The sequence below is a fragment of the Lygodium microphyllum genome, chromosome 12, assembly GCF_053477565.2.
Source record: "Lygodium microphyllum isolate KBCC chromosome 12, Lygodium_microphyllum_v1.1.10, whole genome shotgun sequence".
Taxonomy (NCBI): Eukaryota; Viridiplantae; Streptophyta; class Polypodiopsida; order Schizaeales; family Lygodiaceae; genus Lygodium; species Lygodium microphyllum.
In genome coordinates this window covers 141206582-141215854 of record NC_141146.1, presented here as the reverse complement: position 1 = coordinate 141215854, position 9273 = coordinate 141206582, and positions in this window count along the sequence as shown.

Below are 9273 nucleotides of genomic sequence, written 5' to 3'. Positions count from 1 at the left end.
ATCTTCTTTTATCTCTATTTGTATTGAGCAAGTGTTGCGAAAATTCTATGAGTTTAGTGGTGCAATTTTTTTTGTTAATTTTTTTATTATTGTAACGTGGTGGTTACTTATTATCTTACACAAATGTCTTCATCATTTCTTTAGGACAACAATTAGTAATTCACCTCTAGATGGTGAGTTGAAGTTTAATGATTTTATGGGCAGCTTATTGGATGAAGAGATACATTGAAAATTCGTGGGTCAATGCAAAAATAGTCAGGAATCAGCAACCCAGGAAGAAAGAGGCAAAAAACAATATAAAGATAAGAATCAAGATTGTGGATGGTCATACAATAAATCTAAGTCACAAAAGACATCAAATGCTTCCACTATGGTAAACTAGGTCATATAAAGAGATATTTTTACAAATGAAAGAGAAAAATGATAAGAACGAAGATAAGGATACTGTCACAAAAGAAGGTAAAGATGGAAGAAATCTATGTAATGATTGTGCATAATGATGATGATGAAGTGCTATACTTCTACTCTTCCTACATATAGACTAGTTGCAATAGATAGACAACTAGCTTAAGATTGGATACTTGATTCTAGCACATCTTTTTATGTGACTCCTCATAGGGAGTGGTTATGCCCATATGACATTAGTAGGCATGGATCAATCCATATTAATGACTACGTATGTGATATAGTTTGTGTAGGCGATGTGCAATTTACTTTTTAGTATGGATCTACTTTTACTCTTTGGTATGTATACCATGTGCCCAAGCTTACTAAGAGCTTGATATCTATCGATTAGCTAGATGACTTGGGATACTCTTCTAATTTTGAGAGTTAATTGTGGAAAGTCTAGAAGGGATCAATTATTGTTGCTAAAGGAACCAATTGTAGTACTCTGTATCCCCTTCATGTATCTTTTGTAAAAAAGTCATATAATTACAATAACCAAGTAGTCGAATGTATCTTGGCGGGATCATTAATTGGGATGTATATATAGAGAAGGAATGGAAATGTTATCTCGTTACTTGCCTTCTCTTGATATTTGAAATCTTTCTATTTGCGAGCATGGTATATATGGAAAGAGTGCCCATTCAGCCCATAAGAAAAACTTAAATTAGAAAAAGGAGCCAATTGCTTGACTTAGTGCATAATGCTATATGCGGAACTATGCATATAAATTTTATAGGAGGGCACCTTATATTATCACATTCATTGACGATGCAACTAAAAACGTGCGGGCTTTCACTATGGGTAGGAAAGATATAGCTTTGTCTCTTTTTTCTTTTTTCTTTTTTGTGCTTGTAGAAAAACATTATGGGAAGAGAATTAAGGATTTCAAAACTAATGATGGTGGATAATATATCTCTCATGAGTTAAGAAATTTTATAAAGCATGTGGGATAAAAATGAAACTCATTGCACGTGGTAATCTTGCCCAAAATGGTGTTGTAAAGCATATGAATAGGACAAAAAAAAAGGAATATTGAGTATGCTATCTAATGCTAGTCTTACTTAAGGATTTTGGGCTAAGGTTAGGCCAACTATTATACATTGGATAAATAGATCACCTAATACTACTTTGAATAGCAACATTCTTAAAGAGTAATAGTTGAGCAAGAAGCCCTCTTATGACCACTAAAGAGTATATGGTTGTGAAGCACATTTGTAAGTGCCAATTTGGATTACAAATTGAGTGGCAAGATTTGTTCTTGCCTTTGGAATCCGAAAGGTAGAAAGATTATCCATAGGCATGATTTGATCAAAAGCAAAGAGATTTATTAAGTAGCAAGTTGAGAGCCCTATGGTGCCTCATGAAGAAATAGTGGAGGCTAAAATTCACACTCCAAGTTAGCCCATTGTGCTATGCAAATCTACTTGTGTCTCTTGTTGCCTTGAGAGATTTGAACCTAAGGTTAACTATGGGATATTGATAGATTGTAGAGAGCCATCTTGTTATAAAGAAGCCATGTTTCGTAATGATAAGCTTAAGTGGGAGCTAGCTATGCAGTCTAAAATGGATTTCATTATGAAGAATCAAAGTTGGGAGTTGGTTCTTTTTTCGAAGGGCCAAAATTCTTCCGCATCCAAGTGGATCTATTAGTTGAAGGTTAAAATGCGATACTAAACAAAATTACAAGGCAAGGTTAGTAACCAAAGGTTTTATACAAGAGAAAGGTGTGGACATTGATGAGATCTTTTCATCTATGATGAAATTTATAACTCTTCAAATTGTGCTTACCTTGGTGGCTAAGGATGACATGGACCTTGTGTAATTGGATGTCAAGACAATATTCCTATATAATCTTCATGGTGACATCTACATGTAACAAACACAGGATTCTGTGGAATACGGCAAAGACAAGCTTGTTTACAAGCTTCAAAAAGTCTTTATGAATTAAAGCAAGCCCCATGGAATAGCACAATAAGTATGATGCCTTTATGAAGTCGTGTTGCTACAAGAGAAGTGAGACAAACCATTGCTTACACCCTAAAAAGGCTAAAGATGGCATCTTGATAATGTTTATTTTTTATGTGGATGTTTATGTGTATGATATGTCCATAACTAAAAAAACAAGTATGAGATGGGAAAAACAAGTATGACATTGATGTCTTAAAGAAAAGGTTAACGAAATATTTAAAATGAAGAATTTGGAACATGCAAATCATATTCTTGGCATGTGCACAATTAAGGATAGGAAAAAGAGATTGCTCTATATGTCTCGAAATGATTATGTTAGCAAAGTGTTACATTGTTTCTATATGGAGGAGGGATTATAATTAGTATTCAATTGTCTTTATTTGTGAATCTTAGTGTTGTTGATTGTCCCAAAGCTGATGAGGAGAGGGATAAAATGGTGAAGGTTCCATATTCATCGTGTGTGAACAGTTTCATAAAAGGTATGATTACCATTTGCTTGGCACTTGCTTGGATATTGCTTTTATACTAGGAGTAGCAAATAGATACATGCCAAATATTGGCAAAAAGTATTGGAGAGTAGTAAAAGAAAAATTGAGGTACTTAAGTGGTATAAGATATATCCGCATATGCTTTGGGAAGAGTAGTAGTGGTGGTAGACAAATGCAAACTACTCAAGGAATGTTCACAATAGAAAGTCAACCACATGATATGTTTTTACATTGTATGCTAGTGCAATCTCATGGATGTCTTTTTTTCAAAAATGTTTAGTATTTTCTACCACTAAATTTGACTATATTTCAGCCATCATAGATGTGTGCAAGGAAGCCATATGGCATACTTGTCTAGTAGGAGACTTGGGCTTCAATGAAGATATGCCATTGTTGCACAATGATAGTTAGAGTGCCATGATGTTGGCAAAGAATCATATGTTTCATGCAAAAAACAAGCACATAGAAGCAAGGTATCTTTTCATTCCTAAGATGATTGAGGACAACCAAATTGGGCTTGTCAAAGTTCATACTTTTGATGGCCCTACAAACTTTCTCACCAAGAGTTTTCGCTCCTAAAAGTTTGCACATTGCAAGGTGTTAATCTTATAATATATTATGTGAGTGATAAGACAATATGGTGCGGCTCACAAGAGAGCTATTAGAGGTATCACAAACATCTCTCTCTCTCTCTCTCTCTCTCTCTCTCTCTCTCTCTCTCTCTCTCTCTCTCTCTCTCTCTCTCTCTCTCTCTCTCTCTCTCTCTCTCTCTCTCTCTCTCTCTCTCTCTCAACGACTTCTACCAAATACCAGCTACCCTCCCCACCACCGAGCCCCCACCAGCCCAACCGGCCCCCCGGCCCCAGGGGACCACCTTAGAAATAGCCACAGCGAGAGGTAAAGCCCGACGCCCACACCCCGCCGGCCCCCGTCCCCGCAGAAGACACTGGTCCAAGGGATACTACGCTGCCATCGGAGGACCCTGCCCCGCCGCTTTAGCCTCTCCATGCTAGACCGACCCATGCGGGACATCTTAGGATGAACACCCTAGGAGCAGTTCCACACCGCACTAGGAGTACCTCTAGATTGTATTTAGTCCAGATATCATTTTGTACCTACTCAATTTAGTTCAACATAGCATAAATGTTAGCTTCACTGGGACTTTTGAAATCTCCCAGACATTTGTATGCAACATTTTGGTCTCATAGGCCAACTTGGCGTGTTGTAGACGTTAATATAACTTTCTTCTTTCTTTTCTTTCTCTCCAACTTTGTATAATCTCTAGTCTTCTTGCAGCTCCAATAGCTCTTCCTATCATTATGCAACAATGGTATGTCTTCACCAAGGCCAAAATCTCCCACTAGATTAGTAAGACATATCTTCTTTATGGCTAAAATATACTCAAGTTTACTAGTAGATAATGCCATGCATTTTTGCAAAAGAGACATTCATGATACAACACCATCTTGTGGTTGACTTTCTACTATCAACATTCCCTACATAGTTTGCGTCTATGTATCTAAATATAGCACTATTTCTACTCCCAAAGCATATGCACATATGTCTTATACTACTAAAGTACATGAAGTTGCCTTTTATTGCTTCCCAATGCTTCTTGCCAAGATTTAACATGTACCTACTTATCCCACTACAAAATCAATTTCCAAGCGAGTGGCAATCAGAACATGCATAAGACTGGACATACATGATGAATATGGAACCTTGGCCATTTTGTCCCTCTTCTGATCAAATTTAGGAATCATTAACACAGAGTTTCACATATCATCAGATTTAGGAATCATTAGCATTAAGTTTCACATATGGAGGCAATGAAGAACTAATTGCCTTCTCCCCTCCATATTAAAAGATTGTAATACTTTATTAATATTATCCTTTTGGGGACAAAAAAAGCAGTATATTTGTTCTATCCATTGATTATGTGCATGCCAAGAATGCAATTTGCATGTCCAAAATCCTTCATTTCAAAGGTTTTCACTAACCTTTTCTTTATGGCATCAATCTTATGCTTGTTTTTCCTAACTATATTGGCATATCATCTACATTAAGGATAAATACTATCAAGCTGCCATCTTTAACCTTTTTAATGTTTAAGTAATCGTATGTCTCATTTCTTTTGTAGCCATGAGACTGCATAAAGGCATGAACCTTATTATACCATTCACATGGGGTCTACTTTAGTACATAAAGAATCTCTTTTAGCTTGTAGATAACCTTATTATACCATTCATCATGAGTCATGGCCTCTTTATAATAAGATAGTTACCTAGAATTTGTCAACATCATGGAGTCAACCCTAGGTTTAAATCTCTCAAAAGAATGAGAGATTCAAGTAGATTTGTGTGGCAAAATCAATTAACTTGAAGTGGAAATTTCAACCTCCATTCTTTCTTCTTGAGGTGCCATAAGGCTTGCAACTTGTTACTCAATGAATCTCCTTATTTCTTGCTTACTGGTTGAAGCATAATGTGTGTTCTCTTTCTACATACTTGGTGTACTAGCACTTGCCCTACATGGCAAAATAATAAATGACAGTACATTCTAGAAAGTAACATGTCTTGTTTCCACTTCCTTAAGAGTATGCTTATGCACCTTCTTCTCATTGAAGATAACATCATTACTACAAATACTATTTCTATGTTTTGGACTCCAAAGATGATAACCCATCCCATTATTATGTCCATAGCCTTAAAAGATTTGATTTTGGCTCTAACTTATTACATTGTCCTTTGGTACATGCACATAAGCTTCATGGCAAAATACTCTTAAGTGAACATAAGAGGGTTTCTTGCCCAACCATACCTATTTAGGAATGCCACCATACAAAGTAGTATCGACCAACCTATTTATCATATATATAGTAGTCACCATAGCCTCAGTCTAGAAACCTTGATTAGGACTAGTATTAGATAGCATGCTCAACATCCTTTTCTTTTTCATTCTTGTTAGGCTAATTGAACAATAGCTAGGACATTAGATAACTCCTATTCTTTTAGAAGCTGCAACTCACTTTAGTGACAATCTCTCAACTTGTCTTCCCAACACTCCATTCTAACTAACCATGCATCCTTCTCCCTATCCTAAAAAAGCAAGAACACAAGATTAGCTTCAAGTTGTAGTAGCAAACTCACCAACTTGCCTTTTCACATTGTAGTCCAAAAGCTTGAAGAATGAGAGAAAGAAGATGAAGAAGAGCTTCATCACAGTGAATCCCTCAATCTCTTACAATCACAACCTCACATACAACTCAAAACTCAACCCTCTTACCATGAATGGGGAGAAGAAGAAGAAAAACAAGAAGAAGACGTAGAGCTTCTCTATCCAAGGTTCCTCACTCAATATACCACACACACACACACACACACACACACACACACACACTCTCTCTCTCTCTCTCTCTCTCTCTCTCTCTCTCTCTCTCTCTCTCTCTCTCTCTCTCAACTATAGAGATAAGATGATCAAATAGAAGAAAGGAATGGAAAGCTTTAATAGTTGTACTAATAGAGCTTCCATAGCATGGATACACTAAAAGGGTAAATACAAGTGATGCATCCCAACCTTATATTAATCGAAATTCAAGTTAGGACTAGCCCCTTCTCTAGGTTGATGCCCTATTTATATTTTAGGATTTGTATTCCTTTTGCATTTTAGGGTTTTCGCAACTATGAAATAGGTTTGCACTTTCTTTTGGGCATCTTACCCACTTTGTGAGATCTAGGCCAATCATTCCTTTGACCTAATTAAGTCTAGCCGCCGACACTATTGCAACCACATTTTCATGTGCACAACCCACACAATAGGCGTGGGTGCGATGAATACAACTATAGTGGATAACACAACGTGTATGAGTATAGTGATCTTTGCTCTCAGAAAATAATATAATCATGATTATCAAATGCCCATTTAGTAAATGATTGAATACAAGTTTCTAAAAACAATATGATGAAGCGCTCCAAAAAATAATATACAAAAAAGCACTAATACTTAGACCAACTTTGACTTTACTTTTCATTGTGGCCTTTCACATTTGCTATTAACGTTATCTCCCTTTGAGATGAGTGCCAATCCCATGACATACATGTGAAAGGTAGGTGTAGAAGGCTAGGATGGTTGATGAAGTAGCTCCAAGAAGGGATGGCCTTGATGGAGGAGCAATGCATGGTGTTGATAAAGTGACGATGAAGACTAGCACATAGGATAGATGATGTGTGGAAACTCGTGTCCCACTAATAAAAACTACATGAAGGATCACTAATGGTACTGCTAGAGAATACTAAGAGATCATGAAATAAGGTTGATGAGAGGCCACTAATGTTGATGAGAATGGTCTTTCAAACCAACCTTGCAAGTCAACTTGTGCTTTCCCTGAGAAGTGTGTCTAACTGATTGAAATAATGATTTGTGTGCATACAAGTGCAAGTAGGAGATGGGTCGAAGCTTGAAGTGTTGTCCCACACTTGGGGACCTAATTAATGAAAGGTTATTGTTCAATGCAAACCTCAAGGTGATAGGTTGTTCAAGAGAAGAGATGAGTATGTTGTGTGAATCTGCTATCCACCATATCCTTTAGCAAGGCTACATGATAGGGTGGAAAGAGTAGAGCTTATCGATGAACTCTCCCCATGGTAATGTGATCAATCCCTATGTTAATATCAAACAAGAGAGGGATAGACCATCCTCATAAGGAGTCAATGGGTATTCCAAGAGCTTGACGATTAGGTGGAGATAATTACAAGTAATAATAAACACAATATCTTAATAGTTTCTAAATTGTGTAAGGAACGTGTTGAAGGATAGTCACAATTGATTCCATAATTGGAAGATATATGTTTTGCTCACATGTGGAGTATTGACATTAGGAATTTTAGGAAAGTTATAGCTACTATACTACTCAACGTCATAGTCATTTTTATGCCTTCTTGTATATGGAAATCAAGCACATCTACCCTCTGATTTGAATAGCAAAAGGCATAATAGGCCAATTCATCTACTTCAAGGTTAGGATATCTCCATTCTAGCTAGAGTTTCCACACCTCTTGTGGTTTCTTAATGAGATACTCTCTTCAAATTTTCTCCTTGGGAATCTTGTAAGCAACCTTAAAAAGTGAATTATCTTGTCTCTCTCTCTAGTGAGTGGCAAGGGATTTTTGAATTTGGCTTCTTGGTAGACATTGGAGTCAAATCATAGTCTCCTCCATCTTTTGTTTCTCATGGTACTTCTTGATGATCTCATCAAGATCTTCTCTTTATACTTCTACTCCTTCAAAGTCAATTGGATGCTTAGCACATTGTGGGTAGATGCGTGAAGGACTTGTGACATTCTTTCATAGTGCCCTTGAGTAACATATACAAAGTTAGTTACCGATGATAACTCCTATGACTCTACCTCAACTCTCTCCTCAGGTTCATCAAAATCTAAAGGATCCATATAATCAGAAGGAGGTGCCATGCCTTCAGGAGACTATACTATAATACATGCTTCCACAAGTGATTGAGGCTATATATCACTTGATTCAAAGGACTCTAGTTGTACCATTCTAACATCTCTCATCTCTTGATCACTATAGCTAATGTCATGTAATTGATGGGATCTGGTTGGGTATGAGGAATGTGATTTCTTAACTTGGCCAAGGCACTTGTGGCAAGTCCAATTAAGCTTTAAGTGCTACTACATCATCTATGCTTCTGGAAGATATTATGCATATGGCTTGCATATGGCCAATTGATAGAGCTCCTATTGTAATAAAAGCTCATATTTGTAAGATGTTGCATGAAGCTTGAACTAGAATTCCTTGTGAAGGGGATGTGCCAAGTCAAAGCCATTTACTACAACTTTTTCTCATAAGCTCTATGAGCTATTTTCTCCACCAGATTGACTGCACTAGTCAGATTCATCCCAATTGTGTCTTGTAGCCTTGTGAAGGCTACTTTCATCTATGCTTGAGTCTTATGGGCTTCCAAAGACTCTTTGGTGAGAGCCACTATCTATGCCTTGCGCTATGAGATCTACAATTTACAAACACTATTATCCTATTTTTGTAGAATTTCAACATATCTTGCAACTTTTCTCTGAGCTCTTCCATTTCCTTGTTTTACTCCTCAGTCTGCATTTGCAGGTCATGTAACTACTCATTAGCTAAGTGCCTCAAGAATTGTTGATGAGCCCTTCTCTCCTCCTTATACATCCTCTATATGTTAATAGTCTTGCTCGTATGCTTTACAACACCATTTTGGGTAGGATTACCAAGTGTAGTGAGTTTCCTTTTCATCCCACGTGCTTCATGATAAATTCTCAACTCATTTTCTCCACCATTATCAATACCGAGACACTTAAGTCCCTTGCTAGATTGAT